Genomic DNA, 15,411 nt, shown 5'->3' with positions numbered 1-15,411 from the left:
GTTCCTCTGCTGTGGGGCAGAATGGCTGGCAGCCGACACACAACCTTCACTGCCAAGAAGAGATGCTGATGAAGGCCACTAACAACAGATCGCTTTAGGAAGGGATACAAATTAATGGAGAGAGAGGGGTTCTTTGTCATGATGACTACATTCAACTTTCAGGTTAACTGCTGGAGGGTAGGAGCAGGAGAGAACTGTTGGAGTCATGTTCTGGTCATGGGGCTCCAAGAGGCCCCTGATGTGGCCACATTGGGGAACAGAATGCTGATGATCTTTTGGTTCTGATCCAACAGGACTCTGTTTATGATGATCTTATACTCTTAACAGCAGCAAGGTATGCTCGCAGTAACAAGAGTTGGCTGCAGTTATACTTCATATCTAGATTCCTCTTTCACAAAATCCATTATTTAAAGGACTCTGCTGGCAGAGGCCTTGTTAGTTTCAATAGACTCTACACCAGTGTCACGTTTTCAGGGTCCACATGCCTGTCTTCTAGAGTAAATGTCAATGTGATTATTTTTTTTCATAAGATCCGGACTTTTTAAAGTGTGCTTATGTTGGACACTTGTTGTGACATGATAGCATTGATGCACATCCTGGAAAGGTTCCAAGATTTCCTAGATCAGGAAATTCCCTAAAGTTGGGAAACTGCTTTTGTCACCACTCTATCCTCTATCTATGCACTCTATTTAAACGTAATAGAACTCACATATACGTGGGTGGAAACTAGGGACAGAAGGTGTCTGAACAAGTGCCAGGGTTTTTTTTGCTGGCACAATCTGCTGTGCTGCGCTCAGGAGGCAGTTGCTGCAACCTGGGACCTGATTTTCCTCTAGTCCTCAAGGAGGCCTTCAATTGAAGCAGGGAGCAAATTAGCCAGATTATTGCATAGCCTTGTATGCACTAATCCAGGATTCTTAGGCAGTGCCAGCAGATAGGGTCAAACTCCCTAGTGCAGGCACCCCCAAACTCTGCCCCCCAGCTGTTTTGGGACTACAATTCCCATCATCCCTGACCACTGGTCCTATTAGCTAGGATGATGGGAGTTGTAGTCCCAAAACAGCTGGAGGGCCAAGTTTGGGGATGCCTGCCCTAGTGCCACTGGCATTTGGTTCCTTGGTTTGGCACTGGTGTCTCTTCAAAGAAATGACATGAAACAAGAATATGAGAAACTGTAAAGAAACAGACAATAAAATAAACTGGTGCTATTTTAATGGTTTAAAAATGTACTTTTATCTTGCGTGCAGAATACAGTTTTGATTTTTGTCATGTAGAATGGAAGATGGATAACTTGCACCCTGTTGTTATATGTGCCAGCAGAAGATAAGAATACCTGGGTGGTCATGTGTACTTTGCCATTGTTGGGACACTTTTTACGCATGTGCGTTTTGAGAAGCTTGGTTTGCTAAGCTACAACAATTAATAATGAGGTTCTGTCTCTTGAGAACTGTACTGAAGTCTCAGCACATCTGGGACAAACCATAATTAAAGGTTATCAGATTTTGGAGAATGCTCTTTCCATTTAAGTTAACGGCTGCTGAGTCATTTTAGTGGGAGGGGGAAATGCCCTCAGACTTTGCCTTTGTCTCCCACCCAAAGCTCTAATAATTGCCCTATTATAATTCCCTGAAAGGGGCATTTATTGCAAGTAATTAAACAGCAACCTCTAGGTTATAGATGTAAGCAAGCTGAGCAAAAAAACAACCATTGATGCTATTCCAGCCAGCTTCTTTGTGATAGAGCTAAATGTTTTGCATCTTAATTTGACTGGGATAACCAAATCAGTTGTACTTTGGACCTAAGAATATGATCTACTGCCTATTTTGTTTAAGAGGTGCCATCTGCCGCTAAAACCATGTGTCTTTTGTGCCCTTTTCTGATTCTCTCAATGACTGGTGTTTCCTCAAAATTTGACTGACAAATACATGAATGTGGGAGAAGGCGATCTACTGTATATTTGGGGAAGTTGTTCGCTATACATCTGGAGACCTCTTAAGATAATTGTAACCAAGTGTGAATGGCTCCTCCCAAGACTGAAGAGCAGGTTTTTGTCTGTTTGGTTAACGTTGGATGCCACTTTGAATCAAGATGGCAAACTGAGTCCTTCAAAACTGCACTGCATTTTGTTGGTTTCTTAAAATTGCTGGTCAGTGTTGTACACAATGCTGCTGGCTAACTAAAAACTGAAGCATAATGCTGTTTGCTTCTTATGCTGTACGTGTGCACACGTATATAGTATCATAACAAAATTTGCAGCCAGGATTGGGAATTCCTTAGGTATGCTGGAGAAGCAATGCATCTGGTCTTTCAGGGGTGGAGTCTGTCCCTCTGGTCATTATTGTAGCATATATGATAGATTTGAGTGCATATATATATATATATATATATATATATATATATATTGAACTAAATAAAGTAAATCAAAAGTGCATAAAGAGAAAAAAGTATAAAAACCCTAGGTTTATTATATCACAAACAAATGCAATTCCATATATGTTTGTCTAGTATATGGTTATACAAGTGTTATTATCATCCCAATACATATATGGTTATTTAAAACCTACTTTTTAAAAAAATAATCACATTCCAAATATAGTCGTACCTTGGAAGTCGAACAAAATGAAATCCGTTCTGGAAGTCAGTTCGACCTCCAAAACGTTCGGAAACCAAAACGCAGCTTCTGGCCGCAGAAGCCCCATTGGACATTTGGCATCCAAAAGAACGTTAAAAAACCTGAACACTTCCGGGTTTTGATCGTTTGGGATCCAATTTGTTTGGGAGCCAAGACGTTTGAGATCCGAGGTACGACTGTATCATCATACTTCTCAACTGTTGAGTCTACGACTGTAAGCAATCTGTTCACAAGTTGCAAGTGTTGTCGTATCTTCAATCTGTTGACTGAAGAGGGCCATAGGTTTATCTTTCCAGTGCATTAATACCAGTCTTTTGGCTGCAGTAAAGGCACAAAGGATCCATTTACGTTGTACCGTTGTCAGATCCTATGTAGTAGGTACGTAAGAGAGAGATGTGAAGTGGGAGGAGCAGAGACAGCTGCACTGGCAGAGTCTCATATTGCTTGAGAAGGACACGGGAGATAAGAAGGCTTAGGCAGCTGTAGGAAGCTGGGAACCTTCAGTTCCAACTGTTATAGGAGCAAGACCTGTGCTTCTTAGGCCTGGCACTACCGAGCAGCCTTGTTTCTTCTAATAAAGAGTTCACTTGCTCCGTGTGATTTATTGCTGACCGCTCCTGGCACCAATATTGCAGGATCAGGACTGTGTCTGAGAGAACGTGAGTGATGCCAGCCTTGCAAAGCAGCTGCATGTTATATTCCTTTTTTCTGGGGAGAGAGGTGAGTTATCATAGTATATGACAACCTTTAGTTTAAAAGTTCCTTGATGGATGATGGCTTATCTGCTAATCAGCATTGTTGGTTTCTTTAGCCTTACTCCACCCTTCACCAAAGCCCATTTTCTTCCTTTCTTTTCCTGAACTTAACTTTTCCTTGGGCAACTCCAGTGGATCGTGTCCCAGCTTGTCTTCTAGCAACATGTCACACGGGTTATTTAGTTGGAGGGTGTTTTTTCCCCGAGAACCAAATTACTGCCTTATTTTTAAACATAAGCCTACAGAAAAAGTAGAGCGCTTGCACTGAAAAAAAAGAAAATATCTTGAAAATCATATGCATACAGGGCAACCGAATGCTCCCATCAGATGCAAACGCCTGCTAACTAATGCAGGTTACTTTGGCCTTATGAAAACAAACAGAACAAGAATGGGCCCAGAGCTGATGTGACATTTTCATTGTAAGTGGGGTTTGGCATAATTAAGAAAATGGTGGTGATTAGAAGCTTTCTTGGCAGAGAGCTCCTGCTTCTTGCCATGTCAGAAGCCTTCAAAGTGCTAATAGTTAAACAGAAAATGTCTGTAGTGAGGTATTTATATCTGCATGTTATTTCTTATTTATATCTTTATGTTACTTCTTGGCTATGCACAGGGAAAAAAGCATACACATCATACACACAATGGCCTAATTCAGTAAAATAAAAATGTGTAACAGATTGCTCAGTTTGCTCAAGAAAAGCTTTGAGACAGCTGCTGCAATGAAGAGGTTTAAGTAACACTGCTGTCTGTTTTTTAATTTGACAGGCCCTAAAGGGGTGCATAAACAAACCTGTCCCTTTATTTTTGCAGTTTCCTGCAGATACCCAAGGAAAGTCTACAGCCAGTGGTATCTCCCTCAGCAACAAACCTCCATGTCTGAGAGAGTGCAGGACAGCTGGGAATTTTTTGAACAGGTAGTGACACAGGGTTGGTTTGGGGAATCAGTTGATTCTTTAAACCTGGAAGCACCTGGATTGTGGTGTTTGTAGCACCTTGGCTTAAACTGCCTATAGTTCCCTCCTCAGCCCACCAGTCCCAAAGAGATGGAGCCAGTGCCTGACTCAACAATGCTCTAATTTTTGAACGCCGTGACCTGCAACACATATGCATAACTGGATCAAGGTGACCAGGTTTAGATAATTAACTTAAAACCTATCACAAGGTCTTCAAATGTGTATGTTTCAGAGCTGATTGTTCTAGGATAGAAAACAGTTTATACTTGATAAAGCAGTGAGAATTTGCATTCTCCCTATATCAAAGGGGTAAATGAGAGGCAATGTGCCCACTCATTGGAGAATGGTGGTCAATCTCTCCCCCGGCCGCCTAGAAATACCAGCTGCTGGTGCAGGACTTACTGTACTTACGCATACCTTAGCAGCCTGACTTGCACACAGTTCTCTTGAGTATAGAATAATTAAGCATGTTTTCGGGGTGGTGCACGTAGCTGTTTGTGTGTTGAGTTATGGGCAGGGAGACCAAATCCCAATGCATTCATGAAGCTCACTGTGTAATATTGGGCCAGTCACACAGCACCTCAGCCTAACCTACCGCATAGGCTTGTTGTGAAGATAAAATAGGCAAGAGCTATGCACACCATCTTGAGTTCCTTGAAGGACAGATAGGGCGTACATGTAAAAATGTATTTTAAAAAATTACAGAGAGCAGCAGACCAGGCAAAGCAGCATCCTTGCAGTTTCACATAAGCCCTGTGCCAGCAGCCCAATACAATAAGACACATTCCGTCATTTCATATTGTTGGAGCAGGGAGAAGAGCTGTCAATACAGGTTTTCTGTACCTCCATTTCTGAGTGGGATATACTGGCTGACAGGTGAGAGCTTTGGATTTCAGCAATAGTAAACTTCAGGTTTTGCAACCATTCTTTAAAAAATGATTTTAAACTCTTAAAAGCAATGTCCAGGTTAAGTGCCTTCTTGACCATAACTCTTGGCCACCATATGCCCTTCAACAACAGGCTCAAACCATGCATCCATCCACTTTGCAACAGATGATAATGATGGATTTCACAGAGTTAAAAGCAGACAGCTGTTGCGAAACGCATTTATAACTAATTTATTGCAGTCGCAACGATGTGGACAAATTTAAAATGTTTCAAGCAGTGGGACTGAAAGCAATTCATGTGATTCAGCTATGGTTTTGGTTTGGAACAAGAGATGGGATTTAATCCTTTATTGTCTGTGTGTCGTCGTCCCCCCCCCCCCGCCAATCCTCTTGCCAAATCTTATTTTGCCCGATCAAAATATCCAGAATCGGGTGTATTTTGAAGCTGTAGTATCTGAAATACAAAACAACCATGATATTTGGTGAAACTCTGAACTTGCTTTGCCAACCAGGTGCTCTCCAGATGTTGACATGGCCATGCTGACTAGGGCTGATAGGAGTTGTCTAATCTAAAACACCTGGAGGTCACCAGTTTGGTGAAGGGTAAAGTTCTAGGATCAAGGATATCTTAGTAAAATAAGGGACATGTGCCTAACGTTCAAGTTATTCCCTGGACTGCTATGTCCTTTTATGATTTAAAAAACAAAACAATTTACAGCTTTTGGGAAGAACAAGTAGTTCCAGCAATTAATAAACTCTCTGCCAGTTTATTATTAATACAATGGGCTGCAAACTAGGTGACTAGTGCTAGATTTTTCATAATAATAATAATAAATACCAGCCTTGTAAAGCCCAGAGCGAAGGAAGAGGAAATGGATCCAAACACAGTTGGAAAGCCAAGGAAAGGAAAAATGCCGTCAATAATACACCCTTAAGAGAAGACCACCTCTGCTTCTGTCCTAAGGGTAAGTCATCCTGCATGTAAGTGAGCTTATTCCTCCTTTTTACAGGCTTATCAGCCTCTCTAGAGAGGCAGGCAGTTTGCTGCTATTCACTTTTACAGCATACAAAAGATACTCCTCTCTCATGGCCAGAGCTGAAATAAGGGCATCCAGGAGCATTTTTGTACTCTCACTGGCTTATCCCCCATCTTTGAGTTGTATGACGGGGAGGAGTAAGGATTGCCATTTAACCAGAAGACCCTGGAGCTTGGACTGGTTTCGTTTAGGCCAGTTTTCAGAAATGTAAGGCTGAGTTCTCATTTTCCAGCCATTTCATTTTCTTAAAGCTGTATATACTGTAGAGACTGTAGCTTCTGAACTGGGCTTGACAACCAAACCCACCTGAAACTGCTAGACTCTGCTTTCTGGCCCTGGCCTGGAGTTAGGCTGACTGATGTCATCTGCTAGCAGTCCCAGGACTAGTGATGGTGATACAGGCTTAGTTCATGGGGAAGCAGTCTGCACAATCAAATCGGATGCATAAAAGCATTTGGGCTCTGATTTTTTTCTTTTAATTCTTGGCATAAGTTAATCCATATGCAAATATCCCCTCGATGGCCAGCTGGCTAATTGTCAAGATGTTTTGTTTTTGTTTTGCTACTATCTGTTTTGCCTTTCCGTTAGGACAATCCCTTAATACTAGTCAATGAGCAATTTGAAATGTGTAATGGCCTTAAATTTATTGGCATAAGCCCATGATCGGCACCCATCCTGAAGAAGGAGAAATCACAAGCTGATTAATTGTAAATTGGCTCAAAAGCAACTAGATCTCCTTTCCCCCTAGTTTTTATTCTTGGTGTTTCATCTCTTCCCCCACCTTCCAGGCAGCATCAAATGTCACACACTGTTCCTAGTTTCCCTTCTATAAGCTGCAACCATTTACAGAAAAGCAAGGGAGAAAATAAGTGATTCTTTAAATATGCTATATATGTTGCTTCTGTCGACCAAAGATGCAACATCTGAAGCCAGCATGAAGTGCTGTAAGCCTTGGAAGCAATGTTGGGAGGCCAAGGACCATGTGGACATGGAACCGTTTCTTTCTCCAAGAGCCACAGATGTGGAGCCTGCTAGACAGATGGGAGAGGGATGTGTTGTTGAACATTTATCTACTCACACAAAAGTCCCAAGGCAACACAGGCACTTGGGATCATAATGAGGATTTGGAAAAATTGTTGGAATACTTGGATTGCATGAAGGGGGGGGATAGTTTGACAGTTAGCGACATACACAATCCAGCACTAGTTCCAAGAGAGAGAAAATTGGCTTTGCAAGGAGTCGGTCCCACTGAGCCAAGATCCTTCCTGCATCCACAACTGCTGCTGCTCTAGCCAGACTATATATAAAGGCTTAAAATCCCTAGTTTGAGTTTTTAGGAAACTTCTTCAGATGTAACCAGCAGCAACCACCATTCTTTATGGCTTTGTAATTCTCATGAGGCACAGGTGGGCCTGAGATGGCTGCTTGCAAAATTAAGTTCATATTGCACAAGGAATGCTTTATCTATAAACTACGATAAGACGCAGGTCATTGTATTTGGGAAGCGCCCTAAAAAGCATGTTTGGCACCTGGATGAACACATCATAAACCAAGTAAATAGGTTTAAAAATCTGGGATTGATTTATTCAGAAACGGCATCTTGAAATAATAAATTCCAATAATAAATTGCAAGCCTTTTCTCTCTTTTTCGGTTGGGGAAACCTCTCCTAGTTTACTCCCCACGGCGACACTATGCCTGCTAGTAAATGCTACAGGGATCCAGAGGATGTAGCTCTCTCACCGGTTTCCAAACAATCTAAAATAGAGGACTTTTTAAACAAATCTGCTTTTATATTTCCAACAAAAAACCGGGTTTCTCCCCTTGAAGATGATTGTGAATGTGGGGAGAGTATTCAAGGTGAGAGTGTGGAACTGGATCCAGCAATGGGGCACGTTGATCCTGTGCCACTAAGAGAGGAAGGAATAACAAGTAGGGACTCTATTAACTCTAATTAACTCTAATTGCAAGAACGGTTGAGCATATCTTCCAACAAAGTAGAGGTATTGCCTCTCAAATAACCCAATTATCCAAAGAGGTCCACAGTTTATCAGTTAATCACAAGCAGGCATTAACAGAACACCATAGTGCCAAAGTGGATTGGCGACAACCAGAGCAGACCCCTAAACTTGACATAGAACATACAGAGGCTCTTAAAACAAACTCTTGTTATTTAATCTTCCAACCAAAAAAGATCTGCATGAGAATTTGTGGAAGGCCAGATCAAACTCCTAACTGGAAAGGTTCCCAGAGTTCCAAACGACATTTATCAGACTTACTTGGCATTGGACTTACAGAGATTGACCCTTGAATAGGTAAAGGTAAAGGTACCCCTGCCCGTACGGGCCAGTCTTGCCAGACTCTAGGGTTGTGCGCTCATCTCACTCTATAGGCCGGGAGCCAGCGCTGTCTGGAGACACTTCCGGGTCACGTGGCCAGTGTGACAAAGCTGCATCTGGCAAGCCGGCACAGCACACGGAACGCCGTTTACCTTCCCGCTGGTAAGCGGTCCCTATTTATCTACTTGCACCCGGAGGTGCTTTCGAACTGCTAGGTTGGCAGGCGCTGGGACCGAACGACGGGAGCGCACCCCGCTGCGGGGATTCGAACCGCCGACCATGCGATCGGCAAGTCCTAGGCGCTGAGGTTTTACCCACAGCGCCACCCGCGTCCCTGAACCCTTGAATACAACAAATCAAATCCAAAAAATTACCGTATGTTAACTTGTTTTCCTCTACTAGACTGCCCTCACTGATTCACAAGCTAAAATTCAGATTGTCAAGCAGAGGAGTTTTTCCAACCCGGGTATTTCGCAATTCTATTGTTGCACCCTTATGTAAGATGAGGACTGGTGCTTCAGAGGGGTCCACAAAACCAAAGCCTGGATCTCCAATGGAAGTAATGACATTACAAAAAAACTTGACAGGTGGGGAGGAAACAGACATGCCTGAGTTGAATTCGCAGGACCATTCCCAACATCAAAATAACCAGGTGAGCCAAAAGGCCACACAGATGCTACAGGAAAGGGCATCACCAACAAGTTTCTCTAACACACTTGCAAAGGTGCCATTTAATAGCCCTTCACATTGTCCGCTGTTGCCAACAGCAGCCAGGCACATACAGTGAGGACATAGCTACTTGCTACATGAGGTAAGAGCATCTGAATGTTACGGCTTTTTCAGAGGTGAGGAAATCTCCACAAGGATCCTGCTTTGGGCAAGGGTAGCACGTACACCAGCTTTGTGTTCTGTTGCATTCAGCAGGGCTTCCTTCTGAGTACATCTGTGTTGGATCAGGCTGTAATTTCAAAAGCAGAAAAAAATGCATGCCAAAAACTCATTTTGCAGCCAAGATTCGTAAGGTATAGATTTCCTATCTTTGCAACTTCTAAGGTGGCCAGATGCAAACGAAAGCAGGGCTCCTGTACTTTTAAGAGTTGTGCAGAAGAGAGGATTTCAGAATCTGTAGATGGTAAGTGTCACCTGCGGATAAAGGTGCAGGGACCCTCTAACCTTTTGCATCTTACTTCCATTGCACTTCAGACTGTACCTTTCATTCTCCCACAGGCAAACTCCCTATGGTGCCTCTTATCCATGCTAAAAACAATGCAGCAACAACAGCTGCCTGTTAAAACTAGCATACATGAACACAAGGGGTCTTTTCTATGTGGAGGCGTTATGGCATAGGAACTGGCTGTCATGTCTGGAAGGCTCTCAGGGCCAAGCTACAGTCCTGTTGAAACATCCGCCTTCTCAAGCTCAACACTTGGTAAGTGGAGGAAAGGCATAGTCCTGCATGCTATTTCTGCTGGAATTCTCTCTTCTACACAGCACTTAAAGGTGCAGGAGCACAGTTCCCTTTTGCACCTGGGCATGCTATACAGAAGGCACACAATCCAGCAATTAATCAGAGGCAGATTTAGGACAGTGCTACTGGTTCTGCCTTTTGAATTATGGTGCTGGAGGAGACTCTTGAGAGTCCCATGGACTGCAAGGAGATCAAACCTATCCATTCTTAAGAAAATCAGCCCTGAGTGCTCACTGGAAGGACAGATCGTGAAGCTGAGGCTCCAATACTTTGGCCACCTCATGAGAAGAGAAGACTCCCTGGAAAAGACCCTGATGTTGGGAAAGATTGAGGGCACAAGGAGAAGGGGACGGCAGAGGACGAGATGGTTGGACAGTGTTCTCGAAGCCACCAGCATGAGTCTGACCAAACTGCGGGAGGCAGTGGAAGACAGAAGTGCCTGGTGTGTTCTGGTCCATGGGGTCATGAAGAGTCGGACACGACTAAACAACAGCAACAACCGGTTCTGCTGCACTGGGTGCCGAGCCTAGGGGGCGCTGCAGGGCATCACAACTATGGCATAGTGAATTGAACAGAACGGAATGCCAGAGGCGGGGGTCACCAAATTTTGGCCTTGCACAGGGTGCCACAAAAATTTGGAAGACCAAAGTCTGCCCCTGATCTGTAGTTCCAGGTGGAAACGGACCTCTGGCCAAGGGATTTTGTCTGAGCAATAATGCAAAGCAGCAGCTGATGATTCCTGTCTTCTGCTAAAGGGAGTTCAGTATGGAAAGCAAGGAACTTGGCTGCTGAAAGGTGACATGTAGCGTTTGGGAGCAAGTCCAGCAATGACTTTTTCATGGTGAACTTGGATTAGTTGAGTGGAGGTGTTAAGAACATGAGGCTAAGGCAAAAAAATTCAATGAGCTAGTGTTAGGGTTGCCACCTTTTTTATTTTTCTGGCAAGGTTTCTGTGCCTTTGAACAGCTGCATGGACAGGAAAGAATTCAACATGGACTGTTTCCCCCTACACCCAGCAAGGAGAGGCCGAATTGAGCTTTTTAAAAAATTATTATTATTCATTAATTTTATGCTGGTGTCAAACAGAGTCAAACAATGTCTGAAAGGCCACAGGTACCTCATCCCCTCTCTTAGGTGAAGGGCTGTAGCTGAGTGACAGAGGACATGTTTGAGTAATTCCATGAATTCGTCAACCTACAGATCTATTTTTCATTTTCATATATATATAGTTAACATGTTTTACGTCATTTTAAAGATAATTTTTCAACGTTTTGTGATCTGGCAACAGTTTTTCAAAATGGAATTTTAGACCAAAAGCATGACATGCAAGATGATTCAGAATTTCTGCATTTCCCACCCCACTAAAGTTCTGTTAATGACCTCTCCAAAAAATAGACAAAAGGTTAATGACTTTTTGTTGCATTGATCGTTTTGCTTTCACATTTGATGAACTGACAAAATATGTTAGGAACAAAATCAGATGAGCTCACATTGGCTGATTATGTAACATTGGTCACAAACCACACACAAATGAAAAATCTATATATTTTTAACTTCGTTCTCTTTGATGTTCTTAGCATTAAGAAAATGTGATGTTACCTGAAATGTGTTTAATGGCAACATTTCTTCTGACCAATGTAACACCATTTTATATAGCATCAATGTGCTGTCATGTGTGCCATTTCAATCTCTTGCTAGCTAGGGCTGTCATAATACATTCCTGAGAATGTTGTGATTCTTAGGCCTATTAGATGTAGGGTATTTTATGGAGTTTCACAAAAAAAAAAAAAAACGGGTGTGAGTCATCAAGAGGCTTAAAAGATGACTAAACCAAATAATGGTAAGGCTGTACAGTATGTAGCTACTAGCTGCATTGACTACTGTATATTCTGCCTTCACAGTCGGAGACAGTATCTATGCTCCTGAATTCCAAGTTGATGAAAATCACAGGAAAGGAGAGTGCTGTTGTGATCAGATCCTACTTGCAGGCTTATCATCGGTGAGAACAGGATGCCTGGACTAGATGGTCCATTTGCTTGATCCAGCAGGATTCTTCTTATATGTTTATGTTCTGTAAGAACTAAAGTACAGTACTGTCCTTTGCTTCTTTTGTTTAGGTTTTGAACTTCACATGCTTTCACGATAACATAAAGTATGCTAACATCTTCAGTATAGTTCTGCTCCCAATTAGCCAGAAAATCCAGTACAGCAATACAGCCAGGATTTCCCCCACTTCTCAGCTCATCAGGTTTGTATCAGTTATGCTGAATGTAATATAAAGACAAGTACTGCAGTGCAGACTATGGGTAGCTGAGCTTTCAGGACCAATTCAAAAGGCAATTTGCAAAACTGATTTACAGAAATGGCTTAAGCATTCATCCTTATTGCCAAAGGATGCAAAAAAGAGATCAAGTCATTGCAAGGCAAATGTAATATTTCTGTGCCATCTTATGCAACATTGTATATGTAGTGCAACTGGCAAGGAAGTAAAGATTGCAGCTGAAGATTAATGAGGAATCCACCAGGAAATAACTAGCTACATTAACTGCTGAATTACTTCCTAGGCAACAATATATATATATATATCTTGCTATCAGAACCTTTTGAGAAATCTTAGAAAGCAGATAAGGTGTTACAGAGCTGGAGACAGACAGATGTCTCAATCTTCAGGAAAAGGTGATCCCAGGGAACTTGAGACCAGTCAGTTTGTCTCTGAAAACAAGGAAGATACTAGGAACAGATGACAAAGGAGTCAATTTGTAAGCATCTTATTAGTGGAGTGATTAGCAGGAGTCAGCATGGATTTGTTAAGAAGAAATCTTGACAGATGAATCTTATCTATCTCTCTTTTTAAGAGTGCTTATTAATGGTGGTTCATCAACATGGAGGAAGCACAATAGTCTTCAGTGTTTTTATCAATGACAGCACATTTCACACCCACATCCTGAGAATTCTGGTTCATTGTAGTACAATTCTCAGCAACCCTTAACAAACTACAACATGGAAATGGTTTATTGAATACTTACAAATACACTGTAAACAGATAAGAATATTAGCAGGATTATTGTAATAACCTGCAGTTTTATAAGAGTATATATTTAAAGTAGATGAATAAATGAGCAAATTAAGTTAATTTGGATATGCAGAAAATATTAAAAATAAATTTAAGGAACTGCGGAAAGAGGGGGAAGGAAGTCGAGTTTTGAAATGTTAAATTGATTGTAACATTATTGAAATGTATGAAACTCAAAATAATAAGAATAATAATTAATAATAAAGAGGTGGTTTAACAACAACTCTCATCATCTTTGATCATTGGCTAAACTGACTAGGAAGTATAGGAGTTCTAGTCCAACACCTGGGGTCCCAAGATAAAAGAAAAAGAACACTGCCTAGAGGAGTGGTGGGCCCTCCTTCACTTGAGGTCTTCAGGAAGAGGCTGGATGGCCATCTGATGGGGACAGTAGCATCCTTGCGATGGGGCAGAGCTGCCCTTCTCACACTGGCAATGCTGCAACTTGCCTGGATGGCGATGTGGCAGGGTAGAACAAGGCTGATGAATGGGTGCACCGAAGGGAGTATCAGATTGTCTCAGCCACGCACCCACTCAGCTCTGACGTCCGCCCTGCCCCACCTATGTAAGCTGCAGTCACTTTGGTGTCATGAAGACATCTCTGCCCCACTCCACAGCCTGCTACCTGTTTTGGAGTGCTCTCACTTTGGATATGAGTGGGAGGTTGGGTTAGGTGACCCACAAGGCACCCTCCAACTTCTGTCTTAAGTCCCAGTGGGGGAAGTTCCTGATCCCAAGAGGAGCTTCATATGCTCGGTGATTCACATCCTCAGTGTGATTGTGTAGGCTGGTTCCCACAATAACTACATTTGGCTGAAAGTGGATTTGCACTTTTTTTGTAATGTAAATGCTTTGGCATGTGCCCCTTAAAGTAGTTTCCGAACAAACCACAGTGGCTGATCCAACAGAGGACTGTGAGAATCACATTGTGAAGTCTGTTTTTAACTTAATCTTGTGGGTTTCCTCCCCCACTGCATCCCGTGACGTCAATTATTATTTTGATATTGTAACAAAATTCAGCGAGTGCTGGGAGTTGTATGTCCACATATGAGAAGTTTGAGTTTGGTCCAATGGACTTTTATTAGTGTTTTAAAATGAAAACGGTTGTGAACTAATGAGTTCCCTTGGTACAGCTGGCAATGGAAAAAAAATATTCTTATGTTTATGGCTCAACACAAAGCATTGCTAACCTCTGTGAGCACAGATGAATAGTATTATTAGAAGCTCTGAAAATCTTGCCCTACAGAGATGCTTCTCATAAATTTTAAGGCTATATTTATCAAAGCATAGTATATGCTGCATCCGTGCTTGTTGCAGTTCTCTAGGACCTTACAGATGCTGGGTTGCTTTTGTTTTGTAGATATACATATGCTAATTCAGTGAGTGTAATCCAGATGTCATCCTCTCCATAAATATTTCCACTCCAGGAGAATGGCAGTTTCCCAGCACCAAATGTTTGCGGGAAACAATGGACCATATTCAACTATACAGTTTTGCTAGTGGGAGCCTGTGCAAGAAGTTCTACTAGAGCAACTGGTGCTTTCTTGCTCTCCTTCTCCCAGGTACACCCCCCCCACATCATTTCTGTGGGGTTGGGAGATTCCCCCAGAGCAGTGTCAGGGAGGAGGAAAAGCGAGATTGTGGAAATACTTGCGCTGGTGGAGCAGATGCAATACTGCGACATTGAATCTCGCCTACAGATTCTTGCTATGGTAAACACAACAAAATTGTGAGTATTGAAGCAGTGGAATAGCACTTGTGTCCTAGCCTCTTATCAGGCAGTGCCTCTGACATCACTGCCAGAAGCATCATAAGCCTACTTACAGGAGCCATTTTAAAAAACACATCATCATTTCAGAACACATCATCATTTCAGAACACATTTTTGCTTCCCCCTCGCTACTCTTACCACTCAAGGATCTGTGCCTAGAGTTTAGACCTATCTTTTATGCAGGTTTAGAAGCCCCTCTCAAAGTGATTTCTTGTTTTGCCTTATGAGCAGTGTAATTTTAAAAGCTTTTAAGTATTTGAATCTGTGATAACTTGTAACTGAGTAGAGTGTTAGACTGTCCTATATTCTTCAAATAAATAAATAAATAAATAAATAAATAAATTCATGTTTTGTAATATTTGTATTATTTACTCTTTTGTAAGTAGTCTTGGGAATGTCAAGTGGCCCTTGAAGGGTGAGATATAAATGTCAGAAATAACTAAAGTGTGATTAGACTAATCTACCTGGAACTAAGTGTAGTTACCCAGAACTCATGAATCG

Source organism: Podarcis raffonei, chromosome 11 (assembly GCF_027172205.1).
Source record: "Podarcis raffonei isolate rPodRaf1 chromosome 11, rPodRaf1.pri, whole genome shotgun sequence".
In the NCBI taxonomy this organism is placed as follows: Eukaryota; Metazoa; Chordata; class Lepidosauria; order Squamata; family Lacertidae; genus Podarcis; species Podarcis raffonei.
The sequence above is the reverse complement of the archived record's forward strand: the minus strand, read 5'-3'. Positions refer to the sequence as shown.